Genomic DNA, 19,062 nt, shown 5'->3' with positions numbered 1-19,062 from the left:
TGGTACCGGGAGAAAGTCCTGGTACTTGGGGAGACTCCTGGAACAGGGGGAGATTCCTGGTACCGGGGGAGAGTCCTGCTACCGAGGGAGAGTCCTGGTACCAGGGATCATCCTGTTACCGGGGTAGAGTCCTGGTACCGGGGAGAGTCCAGGTACCGGGGGAGAGTCCTGGTACCGGGGGAGAGTCCTGGTACCAGGGAGAGTCCTGGTACCGGGGGAGAGTCCAGGTACCAGGGAGAGTCCTGGTACCGGGGGAGAGTCCTGGTACCAGAGAGAGTCCAGGTACCAGGGGAGAGTCCTGGTACCGGGGGAGAGTCCTGGTACCAGGGAGAGTCCTGGTACCGGGGGAGAGTCCTGGTACCAGGGATCGTCCTGTTACCGGGGTAGAGTCCTGGTACCGGGGAGAGTCCTGGTACCAAGGGAAAGTTCTGGTACCGGGGGAGAGTCCTGGTACCGGGGATAGTCCTGATACCGGAGGGAGAGTCCAGGTACCGGGGAAAGTCCTGGTACAAAGGGAGAGTCCTGGTACAGGGGGAAAGTCCTGGTACCGGGGGAGTGTCCTGGTACCGGGGAGAGTCCTGGTTCCGTAGAGATTCCTGGTACCGGGGGAGAGTCCTGGTACCGTGAGAGATTCCTGGTACCGGGGGATAGTCTTGGTACCGGGGTAGAGTCCTGGTACCGGGGGAGAGACCTGGTACCAGGGATCGTCCTGGTACCGGGGGAGAGTCATGGTACCGGTGGAGATTCCTGGTACCGGAGAGAGTCCTGGTACCGGGGAGAGTCCTGGTACCAAGGGAGAGTTCTGGTATCGGGGGAGAATCCTGGTACCGGGGAGAGTCCTGGTACAAAGGGAGAGTCCTGGTACAGGGGGAAAGTCCTGGTACCGTGGGAGAGTCCTGGTACCGGGGGATAGTCCTGATACCGGGGAGAGTCCTGGTACCGGGGGAGAATCCTGGTACCGGGGCATAGTCCTGGTACCAGAGGAGAATCCTGGTACGGGGGAGAGTCCTGGTACCGGGGGAAAGTCCTGGTACCGGGGAGAGTCCTGGTACCGGGGGAGAGTCCTCGTACCGGGGAGATTCCTGGTACCGGGGGAGAGTCTTGGTACCAGGGTAGAGTCCTGGTACCGGGGGAGAGACCTGGTACCAGGGATCGTCCTGGTACCGGGGAGAGTCCTGGTAACCGGGGAGAGTCCTGGTACCGGGGGAGATTCCTGGAACAGGGGGAGATTCCTGGTACCGGGGGAGAGTCCTGCTACCGAGGGAGAGTCCTGGTACCAGGGATCGTCCTGTTACCGGGGTAGAGTCCTGGTACCGGGGAGAGTCCTGGTACCAAGGGAGAGTTCTGGTACCGGGGGAGAGTCCTGGTACCGGGGAGAGTCCTGATACCGGAGGGAGAGTCCAGGTACCGGGGAGAGTCCTGGTACAAAGGGAGAGTCCTGGTACAGGGGGAAAGTCCTGGTACCGGGGGAGTGTCCTGGTACCGGGGAGAGTCCTGGTTCCGTAGAGATTCCTGGTACCGGGGGAGAGTCCTGGTACCGTGACAGATTCCTGGTACCGGGGGAGAGTCTTGCTACCGGGGTAGAGTCCTGGTACCGGGGGAGAGACCTGGTACCAGGGATCGTCCTGGTACCGGGGGAGTGTCATGGTACCGGTGGAGATTCCTGGTACCGGAGAGAGTCCTGGTACCGGGGAGAGTCCTGGTACCAAGGGAGAGTTCTGGTATCAGGGGAGAATCCTGGTACCGGGGAGATGCCTGGTACAAAGGGAGAGTCCTGGTACAGGGGGAAAGTCCTGGTACCGTGGGAGAGTCCTGGTACCGGGGGATAGTCCTGATACCGGGGAGAGTCCTGGTACCGGGGGAGAATCCTGGTACCGAGGCATAGTCCTGGTACCAGAGGAGAATCCTGGTACGGGGGAGAGTCCTGGTACCGGGGGAAAGTCCTGGTACCGGGGAGAGTCCTGGTACCGGGGGAGAGTCCTCGTACCGGGGAGATTCCTGGTACCGGGGGAGAGTCTTGGTACCAGGGTAGAGTCCTGGTACCGGGGGAGAGACCTGGTACCAGGGATCGTCCTGGTACCGGGGAGAGTCCTGGTAACCGGGGAGAGTCCTGGTACCGGGGGAGAGTCCATTGTACCGGGGTAGAGTCCTGGTACCGGGGGAGAGATCTGGTACCGGGGATCGTCCTGGTACTGGGGGAGAGTCATGGTACCGGAGAGAGTCCTGGTACCGGGGGAGAGTCCTGGTACCGGGGGAGATTCCTGGTACCAGGGACAGTCCTGGTAACGGGGAGAGTCCTGGTACCGTTGGAGAGTCCTGGTACCGGGAGAGAGTCCTGGTACCGGGGGAGAGTCCTGGAACCGGGGAGCGTCCTGGAACCGGGGAGCGTCCTGGAACCGGGGAGCGTCCTGGTACCGGGTTTAGGGTCTTGGTACCAGGTGAGAGTTCTGGTATCGGGGGAGAATCCTGGTACCGGGGAGAGTCCTGGTACAAAGGGAGAGTCCTGGTACAGGGGGAAAGTCCTGGTACCTGGGGAGAATCCTAGTACAGGGGGAGAGTCCTGGTACCGAGGGAGAGTTCTGGTACCGGGGGAGATTCCTGGAACAGGGGGAGATTCCTGGTACCGGGGGAGAGTCCTGCTACCGAGGGAGAGTCCTGGTACCAGGGATCGTCCTGTTACCGGGGTAGAGTCCTGGTACCGGGGGAGAGTCTTGGTACCGGGGTAGAGTCCTGGTACCGGGGGAGAGACCTGGTACCAGGGATCGTCCTGGTACCGGGGGAGAGTCATGGTACCGGTGGAGATTCCTGGTACCGGAGAGAGTCCTGGTACCGGGGAGAGTCCTGGTACCAATGGAGAGTTCTGGTATCAGGGGAGAATCCTGGTACCGGGGAGATGCCTGGTACAAAGGGAGAGTCCTGGTACAGGGGGAAAGTCCTGGTACCGTGGGAGAGTCCTGGTACCGGGGGATAGTCCTGATACCGGGGAGAGTCCTGGTTCCGGGGAGAATCCTGGTACCGGGGCATAGTCCTGGTACCAGAGGTGAATCCTGGTACGGGGAAGAGTCTTGGTACCGGGGGAAAGTCCTGGTACCGGGGAGAGTTCTGGTACCGGGGGAGAGTCCTCGTACCGGGGAGATTCCTGGTACCGGGGGAGAGTCTTGGTACCAGGGTAGAGTCCTGGTACCGGGGGAGAGACCTGGTACCAGGGATCGTCCTGGTACCGGGGAAAGTCCTGGTAACCGGGGAGAGTCCTGGTACCGGGGGAGAGTCCATTGTACCGGGGTAGAGTCCTGGTACCGGGGGAGAGATCTGGTACCGGGGATCGTCCTGGTACTGGGGGAGAGTCATGGTACCGGAGAGAGTCCTGGTACCGGGGGAGAGTCCTGGTACCGGGGGAGATTCCTGGTACCAGGGACAGTCCTGGTAACGGGGAGAGTCCTGGTACCGTTGGAGAGTCCTGGTAGCGGGAGAGAGTACTGGTACCGGGGGAGAGTCCTGGAACCGGGGAGCGTCCTGGAACCGGGGAGCGTCCTGGTACCGGGTTTAGGGTCTTGGTACCAGTTGAGAGTTCTGGTATCGGGGGAGAATTCTGGTACCGGGGAGAGTCCTGGTACAAAGGGAGAGTGCTGGTACAGGGGGAAAGTCCTGGTACCGGGGGAGAATCCTAGTACAGGGGGAGAGTCCTGGTACCGAGGGAGAGTTCTGGTACCGGGGGAGATTCCTGGTACCAGGGACAGTCCTGGTAACGGGGAGAGTCCTGGAACCGGGGGAGAGTCCTGTTACCGGGGTTGAGTCCTGGTACCGCGGAGAGTTCTGGTACCAGGGGAGAGTCCTGGTACCGGGGAGAGTCCTGCTACCGGAGGGAGAGTCCTGGTTCCGGGGAGAGTCCTGCTACCGGGGGAGAGTCCTGGTACCGAGGGAGATTCCTGGTACCAGGGACAGTCCTGGTAACGGGGAGAGTCCTGGTATCAGGGGAGAGTCATGGTACTGCGCGAGAGTCCTCGTACCGGGGAGAGTCCTGGTACTGGGGGAGAGTCCTGGTACCAGAAGAGAGTTCCTTTACCGGGGGAGAGTCCTGGTACCGGAGGAGAGTCCTGGTACCATGGGAAAGTCCTGGTACCGGGGAATAGTCCTGGTACCGGGGAGAGTCCTGGTACTGGGGGAGAGTCCTGGTACCGGGGAGACTCCTGGTACCGGGGGAGAGTCCTCGTACCAGGGAGATTCCTGGTACCGGGGGAGAGTCCTGGTACCGGGGAGAGTCCAGGTACCAGGGAGAGTCCTGGTACCGGGTGAGAATCCTAGTACCGGAGGAGGGTCCTGGTACCGAGGGAGAGTCCTGGTACCGGGGACAGTCCGGGTACCGCGGGAGAATTCTGGTACCGGGGACAGTCCGGGTACCGGTGGAAGAGTCCTGGTACCGGGGGAGAGTCCTGGTACCGGGGATCGTCCTGGTACCGGGGGAGAGTCTTGGTACCGGGGAGATTCCTGGTACCGGGGGAGAGTCTTGGTACCGGGGTAGAGTCCTGTTACCGGGGGACAGACCTGGTACCGGGGATCGTCCTGGTACCGGGGAGAGTGCTGGTAACGGGGGAGAGTCCTGGTACCGGGGAGAGTCCTGGAACCAGGGGAGAGTCATGGTACCGGGGGAGAGTCCTGGTACCAGAGAGAGTCCTGGTACCGGGGGAGAGTCCTGGTACCAGGGGATATTCCTAGTACAAGGGACAGTCCTGGTACCGGGGGAGAGTCCTGGTACCGGAAGAGAGTCCTGGTAACCGGGAGAGTCCTGGTTCCGGGGGAGAGTCCTGGTACCGAGGGAGAGTCCTGGTACCGAGGGAGAGTCCTGGTACCGAGGGAGAGTCCTGATACCTGAGGGAGAGTCCTGGTACCGGGGAGAGTCCTGGTACAAAGGGAGAGTCCTGGTACAGGGGGAAATTCCTAGTACCGGGGGAGTGTCCAGGTACTGGGGAGAGTCCTGGTTTCGTAGAGATTCCTGGTTCCGGGGGAGAGTCCTGGTTCCCTGGGAGAGTCCTGGTACCGGGGGATAGTCCTGGTACTGGGGGGAGTCCTGGTACCGGGGGAGAATCCTGGTACCGGGGCAGAGTCCTGGTACCAGAGGAGAATCCTTGTACCGGGGAGAGTCCTGGTACCGGGGGAGAGTCCTGGTACCGGGGAGAGTCCTGGTTGTCAGAAATTCCGACACCATATAATAGTATCATACAGGCAGATAATATTGCTGTGTTGTATAAACAAGTTAACCCATAGAAAATATAACGTAGTGGAATTTCCGTCTATAGAAAACGGGATATCATTACCACATACTATTATAAATTCACCACCTATTATGGTGGGAATTATTCTTAAATACATTAGTCTTTGGACTTAACCATCATAAAAACATCTCATATAAATTAACTTAATTATCAGAATTAAAATAGAGTAAATGTGACCCTTCTATCACTTACTGTCATCTGGACAATGTAGGCCAGTAGCGTCAGGGAGGAGGGAGTGATCAGCCATTGTTATTGTACTTAGACCACAGAGGCTCACGGGAGCAAATACGGCTCCTGTTAATTTTACTTGGACGAAGTGTTATGGAAACCAAAGGTGTACCATCATCAACACGCTGTCAACAAATAGAAGTTAAGTGTTCTGCCGAAACCCATTTATCTATCATTTATGGCCATTAATGTCATTAGATAGGGGCGAGCCGGTTAGAATACGAACTGCCTCTTAATATAATGTAATTAAGCCTAGGTCTTTACGGTTCAATGTACAGTGTTTTCTCTGATATAGCTGTCATATATTAGGACTCTGGCTTCATAGCTAGCACCCTTTTGACAGGTCAAGACTAGGAAGCATGCTTTGTGCATCAGTTACCAGGGTGTTGGAAGCTACCTCACACGAGGAAAATGTGGTGCCTACATCCTGGTTATACCTGGTGGACTAAGGCCTGCTGTACAATAAGATAAGGAACCTCTTCAATGTTTAACAATATATGTAGTTTAATACTGTAGTTTGATTGGCTGCATATATATAAATTCAATATAAACCCCCCTAATGTGTAGAGGATCGATTTGTGAGATTATTGCAGAAATACAGTCGACTTAACATCATACAAATTGCTATCGAAGTATACAAATTAATGTAAATATAAATTCATATAAATTAAATAAATATAAATCTCACAGGTCGGTTCCCACACTGGTACCGGGGGAGAGTCCTGGTACTGGAGAGACTCCTGGTACCGGGGGAGGCTTGGTACCGGGGTAGAATCCTGGTACCGGGGGAGAGACCTGGTACCAGGGATCGTCCTGGTACCGGGGGAGAGTCATGGTACCGGTAGAAATTCCTGGTACCGGAGAGAGTCCTGGTACCAGGGAGAGTCCTGGTACCAAGGGAGAGTTCTGGTACCGTGGGAGAATCCTGGTACTGGGGAGTGTCCTGGTACAAAGGGAGAGTCCTGGTACAGGGGGAAAGTCCTGGTACCGTGGGAGAGTCCTGGTACCGGGGGATAGTCCTGGTACCGGGGAGAGTCCTTGCACCGGGGGAGAATCCTGGTACCGGGGAGAGTCCTGGTACCTGGGGAGTGTCCTGGTACCGGGGAGAGTCCTGGTACCGGGGGAGAGTCCTGGTAACGGGGGAGAGTCCTGGTACCGGGGAGTAGTGGAAACCGGGCCTACGACGTGCGATTTTCATTTTTTCCTATGCACGTCGTAGGCCCGGGGCCTACGACGTGCGATTTTCATTTTTTCCTATGCACGTCGTAGGCCCGGGCCTACGACGTGCAATTTTCATTTTTTTCCTATGCACGTCGTAGGCCCGGGCCTACGACGTGCAATTTTCATTTTTTCCTATGCACGTCGTAGGCGTAGGGGGTTTTTGATAGCTACGACGTGCAATTTTCATTTTTTCCTATGCATGTCGTAGCTTCATGGTTTTTTTCCTGTTTTTTCCCCTATGTCGGTCGTAGCATCTGGGGTTTTTCCTGTTTTTTTTCCTAAGCCTGTCGTAGCATCATGGGTTTTTGTGAATTTTTTTGTTCCTATGCTGGTCTTAGCATCATAGTTTTTTGTTCCTATGCCGGTCGTAGCATCATAGTTTTTGTTCCTAGGGATTAAAAAGCTGGTCCCTGGCATCCCCAAATTTCGTTGGCTTAGTGACCCTGCACAGACATTGCTAATGGTCAATGACGTCACCAGGTAGCTGCTCAGCATTCCTGCACCGGCATGTTCGAGGGGATTAAAAAGCCTGTCGTAGCATCATGGGTTTTGCGATACAACAGTATCCTTGAAACCTAATATAAAATACCATCATCCCTAGTCTATTTTTAATTTCATATTTACTTCCAACCATCACCCATTACATTTATCAAAGGGGAACAAGTATGTGAGGGAAGAACATAACTTCAGCACTGCAAGAAGTGTTGTGTGTATTTTCAAGTTCGTCCCCTGCTGCCTGTATTTATCCAGGTCTTTTTCCTAAATATAAAACTTTATCCAATTCATTCCTATTCTGTTTCATGTTGATACGTATAATAGGTTATAAATATTCCCCTTTAGTATGACCATTCAGTCACACCTCTATCATGTCACCCCTATTTCTTCTTCGTCGTCTTCATTCTAGAGAATGTAATTTGAGCTATGACGATCTTTCTTGAAGGATCGTTTATTATGCATAGGGCAAAAAACAGTAACCCTGAAACCTAATGTAAAATACCATCAACCCTAGCCTATTTTAAATTTCCTATTTACTTCCAACCATCGGTCATTGCATGAAACAAAAGGCAAGCACCACTGCAAGAAGTTATTTGTGTATTTTTCGAGTTCTTCCCCTGTTACCTATATTCACCCAGGTCGTTTTCCTAAATATATAAGTTATCCAATTCATTCCTGTTCTGTTTCATGTTGATACGTATAATGGGTCATTAATATTCCCCTTTACTATCATTCACAGCTCTATCATGTCACCTCTATTTCTTTGCCTTTCTAGAGAATGTAATTTAAGCTTTGTCAATCTTTCTTCAGAAATTGCTTATTGAGCATAGGGCAAAATAAAAATGAAAACTTACTATCTTTCATTTGTATGAAAACAGTCCCCTGCCAGGCGTAGTGACTTCAATGCGATTTCAGTACTTATCCAATATTACTGTATAAACTAACAGTACCCTGCCAGGCATGGTGACTTCAATGCGATTTCAGTACTAATCCAACATTACTGTATAAACTAACAGTCCCCTGCCAGGCATGGTGACTTCAATGAAAAGCAAGCCTCTCATGTTTTGAAATAAAGCCTTCCTTTCTGACGTCATCATCCCTAATGTGGCGCGAGGCGCGCTAAATGCGGATCCCAGGAGGTTCACACATAAGTGTGAACTCTTAATCAGGCTTAATACCTCACCTATACTCTATGCTTCATCAGAGTTGATATTCAGCTACAATAGCTCGTATTTTCGGTCATTGCTTATATTTTCTGTTATTCATAAACCCGATCAAACCTTCCTAACCTAACCTAACCTAACATATTATTTATAACAAACAAATACATTCTACAGAACAGTTTTTGTTGTTGTTTAGTGACATCGTGAAAAGCGAGCTCAGGTATAGGGACAATGTATTGATGGTCATTAGCATATAGGTGTGAAGGTATTACAGTACCTTACTGGTCAACTATGTATGACGTCACCAGACAACCAATGCGCCCTTTGGCGTCCTACTGGCATGTGTATTTAATGTTATTATTCAAAAATGACTAGACTATCCATCCCCACCTAACCTAATCAGAGGTTAAAAAATATACATTTTAATCAACCGTGACTGTAATCATTATTCAGTGATAAGTTCAAACGTATAACAGAAGCCCAAATGTCGTACTGCAATTTAAGCAGAATCGTACATCTGGCAGCATAGCAGGTGAGCTGAACATAAGAATAAAGGTGACTGCAGAGGTCCTATTGGCCCATACGAGGCAGCTCCTATATATTTCCACCCAATCTCATTCATGTCCCCCCTATGCTTAAAACAACCAAGGGATCCCACTTAAAGTATTAGTTTACAATAATAGTTTTAATAAATAGCTCTTATTCTAGTTTTATACACAACAGCAATTATGAAACCCTATAGCTAGATATTCTACTATAATCCACAAGTAGTTACCACACATCTGGCAGTACAGCGGATTAGTGGCTGTGTTCATAGGCTAGTCAACTGTCCTCACATCCATCAAATAGATATCCAAATGTCGCACCTCAATTCATCCATCTAGCAACTCAGCTGGATGTTAGCCACTATATTCATAGGCTAATCATTTATACACCTCAAAAAATCCTAGTCTTGCTACGCAAATCAGCTAACTTGTTTCTAAACCAACACTCACAAATACAATCATGCATACCTACACATACTTCAAAACCTATGCATTCATAGAGAATAGCCTAGTTTTTTGCCACCATTTCCCCATTAATCAGATGTAATTTATGCCATACACACAGAAAATACAGCATTTACACACCAAATATGCCATTTATGCATAAAATATATTATTTACACTCAAAATATACCATCACATAAAAAAATATGAGATTTTCATACAAAATATGTCAGTTGCAAACAAAAATATACCATTTACACAATATTGCATGTACACTCAGAGTATGACATTTACACAAAGTACGGTATTTTGCACAAATATATCAAAATGCTTATGCATTTAGACAATCAAAAATGCGCTTTAACTAAAATTACACAATTTCACAAACGTAATTTTCACAAATTACCCACACATTGTCTCATAAACCAAAATACACTTACACCATGAAGATCTATTTTATCAAATTACAGAGCTTACACAAAATACACAATTTTCACACACAAATACAGTTGCACCAGTTCCACTTCAACAAATTAAAAACACAACTTGCATAAATGCACTATTATCACAAAAATTATTATAAAACATGGACATTTATTACACAGTTTGTGTAATTATTTTACATCTTTGCACAATTAATACAAGAAAACTTGCTATATAATTACTCAGCTTGCACAATGACAATCAATACGAAAAGGTATAAATAAACAATTCGTCCATATGCAATTACACATCATGCGCAATTAATACACAACTTATGCAATATTACACATCTTTCATAATTATTGCACACAACTTGCACAAATGCATATCTAGCACAAATACGTACAATACATAACTACCCCAAATATGAAAATACACAACTAGCATAAATACACGATTTACACAAATACAATTGCGACATTTACACAACTTGCTCAAAAATATTATCAATACACAACTTACCAAAATATGAACAATACATAACTAGCACATATTCATTAAATACACAACTATGCAATTTCCGCAAATGCACATACAAAAACATATACAATTAATACATACAACTTTCACAAAACAATACACAATTTATAGAAATATAATCAATACATAATTTCAATAATCATACAACTTATGCAAAATACATAATCTGCACAATTAATACACAAGTATATTAATTGTGCTATATATGTACAAACACAACCAACTGGGTCAAACAATACACAATTTGCATGATATTTTTCTGGGTATATTTAGGACATTAATTATAATATGCTAAGTTTAACCAACTCCCCAAAAGTCAGAATTTCACATATAAAAATGGTTCATATAACTTCCGATAAGCTCAATATATAACACATTCTTTTTCCATTAAGATATCAACATTATTAGTGCTAAACTATTCATCTAACATATGTCCACTATTTTTATGTCTTATTAATACCTTGTTACATTCTCTCCAATCAGACCACCATATTTAAGTATTTATTCAAACCATCTAACAGACATATTTGTTCTAGCCTTAGTTATGTTAGGGCAGGTGGGGTTAGGTGGAGTCAGTATTTTCTATGATAATTTTAGACAAATTTGCTATATCTTATCAAAATGCATCTTGTTAAAACTTAAATTCATCTAAATCTATCAAAAATATACTTATACTACGCAAATTTGACTAAATTCAAACTAGCTAAACTAACTAAATATGAGCATCCCATATCCTCACATACAAGCCTATGTCGCCTCTGTCCATACATTATATGAGTCTGCCATATAGCACGAACCCCAAATAGGAAAATTTACACTATTTCTTAAACATACTAGTTCATTACCCTAAGATATTATATATGTCCTTCCCTACAGGACCTCACATAACCTGACCTAGCATATCCAACCCTGGATTTGTTAAAGTTTGCGAAATTTATGCTATGCCACCTAAATTTCACCAAATTTTAGGCAATTTCCACCAAATATACCCAAATGTTGCGTAGCATAGCACTGCCAAAGCCCATTTTCTCCTATTCCATACTACCCTACACAACCTCACCTAACCTGACCTAGCATATCCAAACCTGGATTTGGTTAAAGTCTGCGAAATTTATGCTATGCCACCTAAATTTGACCAAATATACCCAAATGTTTCATATCACAGCACTGCCAAAGCCCATTTTTACCTACATTTTCTCCTATTCCATCCTACCCTATGCAACCTTACCTAACCTATCCTACCATATCCAAACCTAGATTTGGTTAAAGTCTGTGAAATTTAAGCTATCCCACCTAAATTCTATCTAATTTAAGGCAATTCCCACCAAATATATCAAAATGTTCTGTATCACAGCACTGCCAAAGCCCATTTTTACCTACATTTTCTCCTATTCCATCCTACCCTACGCAACCTTACCTAACCTATCCTAGCATATCCAAACCTAGATTTGGTTAAAGTCGGGGAAATTTAAGCTATCCCACCTAAATTCTATCTAATTTAAGGCAATTCCCACCAAATATATCCAAATGTTCTGTATCACAGCACTGCCAAAGCCCATTTTTACCTACATTTTCTCCAATTCCATCCTACCCTACGCAACCTTACCTAACCTATCCTAGCATATCCAAACCTAGATTTGGTTAAAGTCGGCGAAATTTAAGTTATCCCATATAAATTTGACCTAATTTAAGACAATTTCCACCAAATATACCCAAAAATGTTTTGGAACATAGCACGGCCAAAGCTCATTTTAGCTGAGTTTTCACCTATTCCAACCTGCCCTAGACAACCCTACCCATCCTCTCCTGGCATATCCAAAGTCAGATTTGATTATAGTTTGCAAAATTTATGCCTTTCCCACCTAAATTGTACCTTAATTTATGCCAATTTCCACCGAATATACCCAAATGTTTTGTATCTTAGCATGGTCAAAGTTCATTTCACCCAAGTTTTCACCTATTCCATCTTACCTCACACAGCCTCACCTAACCTGACCTAGCATATCCCAAGCTAGATTTGATTAGAGTTCGTGAAATTTATGCTTACTCACCTAAATTCAACATAATTTAAGACAATTTCTACCCAAAATGATTTGTTACATAGCTCAGCCAAAGACCATTTACCCGAGTTTTAACACATTCCAACCTACCCTACATAGCCTTACCTATCCTTGACCTAGCAGATTTGATTAAAGTTGGGGAAATCTAAGCTATCGCCATCAAATTGGAGACAATTCCCACCAAATACGCCTAAATGTTGTGTATCATAGCACAGCCAAAACCCATTTTACCCACATTTTCATCCATTCCATCTAAACCTGGACCTAGCCTCTGATACTACATATACTCAGAGAAGTGATGTTTTTTGGATATGAACCTAAATGCCCGTGCCTAACCTGCAAGAGTCTTGGAGCTTTGTTGAATATTTTATCTATTTTTCTTCAAAAACTGAAGTTTTGGATATGAACCTATCCGCACTGTGCCTAACCTGCTAGATTCTTTGGTGAACATTGTAACCATATTCATAGAAAAGTGATGTTTTGGATATGGACCTAACAGCCCCTCTCCTTTAAAACTTGGAACTGTGTTCAATATTGTAGATATAGTGTTGGGTATGTGTTTTGTTTTTACACATCAACCCAACTGTCCTGGACCTAACCTCCCTTCATCTAACTTTAAACTTATCATAAATATGGAAAGACGTGTTGTTTGTGCAACAAACCAACCGTCCTTGACCTAACCTCCATTTATCTAACTTCAAATTTATCATAAATATGGGAGGACCGTGTTATTTGTGCATCAACCCAGCCGTCCTGGGCCTAACCTCCCTTTATCTAACTTCAAATTTATTGTATTTATGGGAAGAAGGTGTTGTTTATGCATCAACCCAACCTCCCTGGACCTAACCTCGGATACACGAATCTTGGTTCAACATTGCATCATACTCGTAGCATATTTTTTTCACATAATTCATCCATCCTCAACCTAACCTCTATTACCTGGGGGAGGGAGGTTAATGGAAAATATGATAATAATGGGAATTTTCTATACATCAGTTCAACTTAACCATCCTTAACCTAACCTTAGTTAGAAAGGGATATAACTCACCAAAACTATTTAATTACCATTTACCTTATTTTCCTTATCCTAACCTATAACTAGAGGGTTTAGACCCCCCTTTACCTCGAAATTATGCTATATATTTAAGGTAGGAATATATTTTCACATATAAACCTAACATTCCCCAATTTGACCATATACTAGAATTTCGAGGTAAAGGGGGGTCTAAACCCTCTAGTTATAGGTTAGGATAAGGAAAATAAGGTAAATGGTAATTAAATAGTTTTGGTGAGTTATATCCCTTTCTAACTAAGGTTAGGTTAAGGATGGTTAAGTTGAACTGATGTATAGAAAATTCCCATTATTATCATATTTTCCATTAACCTCCCTCCCCCAGGTAATAGAGGTTAGGTTGAGGATGGATGAATTATGTGAAAAAAATATGCTACGAGTATGATGCAATGTTGAACCAAGATTCGTGTATCCGAGGTTAGGTCCAGGGAGGTTGGGTTGATGCATAAACAACACCTTCTTCCCATAAATACAATAAATTTGAAGTTAGATAAAGGGAGGTTAGGCCCAGGACGGCTGGGTTGATGCACAAATAACACGGTCCTCCCATATTTATGATAAATTTGAAGTTAGATAAATGGAGGTTAGGTCAAGGACGGTTGGTTTGTTGCACAAACAACACGTCCTTCCATATTTATGATAAGTTTAAAGTTAGATGAAGGGAGGTTAGGTCCAGGACAGTTGGGTTGATGTGTAAAAACAAAACACATACCCAACACTATATCTACAATATTGAACACAGTTCCAAGTTTTAAAGGAGAGGGGCTGTTAGGTCCATATCCAAAACATCACTTTTCTATGAATATGGTTACAATGTTCAACAAAGAATCTAGCAGGTTAGGCACAGTGCGGATAGGTTCATATCCAAAACTTCAGTTTTTGAAGAAAAATAGATAAAATATTCAACAAAGCTCCAAGACTCTTGCAGGTTAGGCACGGGCATTTAGGTTCATATCCAAAAAACATCACTTCTCTGAGTATATGTAGTATCAGAGGCTAGGTCCAGGTTTAGATGGAATGGATGAAAATGTGGGTAAAATGGGTTTTGGCTGTGCTATGATACACAACATTTAGGCGTATTTGGTGGGAATTGTCTCCAATTTGATGGCGATAGCTTAGATTTCCCCAACTTTAATCAAATCTGCTAGGTCAAGGATAGGTAAGGCTATGTAGGGTAGGTTGGAATGTGTTAAAACTCGGGTAAATGGTCTTTGGCTGAGCTATGTAACAAATCATTTTGGGTAGAAATTGTCTTAAATTATGTTGAATTTAGGTGAGTAAGCATAAATTTCACGAACTCTAATCAAATCTAGCTTGGGATATGCTAGGTCAGGTTAGGTGAGGCTGTGTGAGGTAAGATGGAATAGGTGAAAACTTGGGTGAAATGAACTTTGACCATGCTAAGATACAAAACATTTGGGTATATTCGGTGGAAATTGGCATAAATTAAGGTACAATTTAGGTGGGAAAGGCATAAATTTTGCAAACTATAATCAAATCTGACTTTGGATATGCCAGGAGAGGATGGGTAGGGTTGTCTAGGGCAGGTTGGAATAGGTGAAAACTCAGCTAAAATGAGCTTTGGCCGTGCTATGTTCCAAAACATTTTTGGGTATATTTGGTGGAAATTGTCTTAAATTAGGTCAAATTTATATGGGATAACTTAAATTTCGCCGACTTTAACCAAATCTAGGTTTGGATATGCTAGGATAGGTTAGGTAAGGTTGCGTAGGGTAGGATGGAATTGGAGAAAATGTAGGTAAAAATGGGCTTTGGCAGTGCTGTGATACAGAACATTTGGATATATTTGGTGGGAATTGCCTTAAATTAGATAGAATTTAGGTGGGATAGCTTAAATTTCCCCGACTTTAACCAAATCTAGGTTTGGATATGCTAGGATAGGTTAGGTAAGGTTGCGTAGGGTAGGATGGAATAGGAGAAAATGTAGGTAAAAATGGGCTTTGGCAATGCTGTGATACAGAACATTTTGATATATTTGGTGGGAATTGCCTTAAATTAGATAGAATTTAGGTGGGATAGCTTAAATTTCACAGACTTTAACCAAATCTAGGTTTGGATATGGTAGGATAGGTTAGGTAAGGTTGCATAGGGTAGGATGGAATAGGAGAAAATGTAGGTAAAAATGGGCTTTGGCAGTGCTGTGATATGAAACATTTGGGTATATTTGGTCAAATTTAGGTGGCATAGCATAAATTTCGCAGACTTTAACCAAATCCAGGTTTGGATATGCTAGGTCAGGTTAGGTGAGGTTGTGTAGGGTAGTATGGAATAGGAGAAAATGGGCTTTGGCAGTGCTATGCTACGCAACATTTGGGTATATTTGGTGGAAATTGCCTAAAATTTGGTGAAATTTAGGTGGCATAGCATAAATTTCGCAAACTTTAACAAATCCAGGGTTGGATATGCTAGGTCAGGTTATGTGAGGTCCTGTAGGGAAGGACATATATAATATCTTAGGGTAATGAACTAGTATGTTTAAGAAATAGTGTAAATTTTCCTATTTGGGGTTCGTGCTATATGGCAGACTCATATAATGTATGGACAGAGGCGACATAGGCTTGTATGTGAGGATATGGGATGCTCATATTTAGTTAGTTTAGCTAGTTTGAATTTAGTCAAATTTGCGTAGTATAAGTATATTTTTGATAGATTTAGATGAATTTAAGTTTTAACAAGATGCATTTTGATAAGATATAGCAAATTTGTCTAAAATTATCATAGAAAATACTGACTCCACCTAACCCCACCTGCCCTAACATAACTAAGGCTAGAACAAATATGTCTGTTAGATGGTTTGAATAAATACTTAAATATGGTGGTCTGATTGGAGAGAATGTAACAAGGTATTAATAAGACATAAAAATAGTGGACATATGTTAGATGAATAGTTTAGCACTAATAATGTTGATATCTTAATGGAAAAAGAATGTGTTATATATTGAGCTTATCGGAAGTTATATGAACCATTTTTATATGTGAAATTCTGACTTTTGGGGAGTTGGTTAAACTTAGCATATTATAATTAATGTCCTAAATATACCCAGAAAAATATCATGCAAATTGTGTATTGTTTGACCCAGTTGGTTGTGTTTGTACATATATAGCACAATTAATATACTTGTGTATTAATTGTGCAGATTATGTATTTTGCATAAGTTGTATGATTATTGAAATTATGTATTGATTATATTTCTATAAATTGTGTATTGTTTTGTGAAAGTTGTATGTATTAATTGTATATGTTTTTGTATGTGCATTTGCGGAAATTGCATAGTTGTGTATTTAATGAATATGTGCTAGTTATGTATTGTTCATATTTTGGTAAGTTGTGTATTGATAATATTTTTGAGCAAGTTGTGTAAATGTCGCAATTGTATTTGTGTAAATCGTGTATTTATGCTAGTTGTGTATTTTCATATTTGGGGTAGTTATGTATTGTACGTATTTGTGCTAGATATGCATTTGTGCAAGTTGTGTGCAATAATTATGAAAGATGTGTAATATTGCATAAGTTGTGTATTAATTGCGCATGATGTGTAATTGCATATGGACGAATTGTTTATTTATACCTTTTCGTATTGATTGTCATTGTGCAAGCTGAGTAATTATATAGCAAGTTTTCTTGTATTAATTGTGCAAAGATGTAAAATAATTACACAAACTGTGTAATAAATGTCCATGTTTTATAATAATTTTTGTGATAATAGTGCATTTATGCAAGTTGTGTTTTTAATTTGTTGAAGTGGAACTGGTGCAACTGTATTTGTGTGTGAAAATTGTGTATTTTGTGTAAGCTCTGTAATTTGATAAAATAGATCTTCATGGTGTAAGTGTATTTTGGTTTATGAGACAATGTGTGGGTAATTTGTGAAAATTACGTTTGTGAAATTGTGTAATTTTAGTTAAAGCGCATTTTTGATTGTCTAAATGCATAAGCATTTTGATATATTTGTGCAAAATACCGTACTTTGTGTAAATGTCATACTCTGAGTGTACATGCAATATTGTGTAAATGGTATATTTTTGTTTGCAACTGACATATTTTGTATGAAAATCTCATATTTTTTTATGTGATGGTATATTTTGAGTGTAAATAATATATTTTATGCATAAATGGCATATTTGGTGTGTAAATGCTGTATTTTCTGTGTGTATGGCATAAATTACATCTGATTAATGGGGAAATGGTGGCAAAAAAACTAGGCTATTCTCTATGAATGCATAGGTTTTGAAGTATGTGTAGGTATGCATGATTGTATTTGTGAGTGTTGGTTTAGAAACAAGTTAGCTGATTTGCGTAGCAAGACTAGGATTTTTTGAGGTGTAGAAATGATTAGCCTATGAATATAGTGGCTAACATCCAGCTGAGTTGCTAGATGGATGAATTGAGGTGCGACATTTGGATATCTATTTGATGGATGTGAGGACAGTTGACTAGCCTATGAACACAGCCACTAATCCGCTGTACTGCCAGATGTGTGGTAACTACTTGTGGATTATAGTAGAATATCTAGCTATAGGGTTTCATAATTGCTGTTGTGTATAAAACTAGAATAAGAGCTATTTATTAAAACTATTATTGTAAACTAATACTTTAAGTGGGATCCCTTGGTTGTTTTAAGCATAGGGGGGACATGAATGAGATTGGGTGGAAATATATAGGAGCTGCCTCGTATGGGCCAATAGGACCTCTGCAGTCACCTTTATTCTTATGTTCAGCTCACCTGCTATGCTGCCAGATGTACGATTCTGCTTAAATTGCAGTACGACATTTGGGCTTCTGTTATACGTTTGAACTTATCACTGAATAATGATTACAGTCACGGTTGATTAAAATGTATATTTTTTAACCTCTGATTAGGTTAGGTGGGGATGGATAGTCTAGTCATTTTTGAATAATAACATTAAATACACATGCCAGTAGGACGCCAAAGGGCGCATTGGTTGTCTGGTGACGTCATACATAGTTGACCAGTAAGGTACTGTAATACCTTCACACCTATATGCTAATGACCATCAATACATTGTCCCTATACCTGAGGTCGCTTTTCACGATGTCACTAAACAACAACAAAAACTGTTCTGTAGAATGTATTTGTTTGTTATAAATAATATGTTAGGTTAGGTTAGGTTAGGAAGGTTTGATCGGGTTTATGAATAACAGAAAATATAAGCAATGACCGAAAATACGAGCTATTGTAGCTGAATATCAACTCTGATGAAGCATAGAGTATAGGTGAGGTATTAAGCCTGATTAAGAGTTCACACTTATGTGTGAACCTCCTGGGATCCGCATTTAGCGCGCCTCGCGCCACATTAGGGATGATGACGTCAGAAAGGAAGGCTTTATTTCAAAACATGAGAGGCTTGCTTTTCATTGAAGTCACCATGCCTGGCAGGGGACTGTTAGTTTATACAGTAATGTTGGATTAGTACTGAAATCGCATTGAAGTCACCATGCCTGGCAGGGTACTGTTAGTTTATACAGTAATATTGGATAAGTACTGAAATCGCATTGAAGTCACTACGCCTGGCAGGGGACTGTTTTCATACAAATGAAAGATAGTAAGTTTTCATTTT

This window comes from Procambarus clarkii, chromosome 29 (genome assembly GCF_040958095.1).
Source record: "Procambarus clarkii isolate CNS0578487 chromosome 29, FALCON_Pclarkii_2.0, whole genome shotgun sequence".
In the NCBI taxonomy this organism is placed as follows: Eukaryota; Metazoa; Arthropoda; class Malacostraca; order Decapoda; family Cambaridae; genus Procambarus; species Procambarus clarkii.
The sequence above is the reverse complement of the archived record's forward strand: the minus strand, read 5'-3'. Positions refer to the sequence as shown.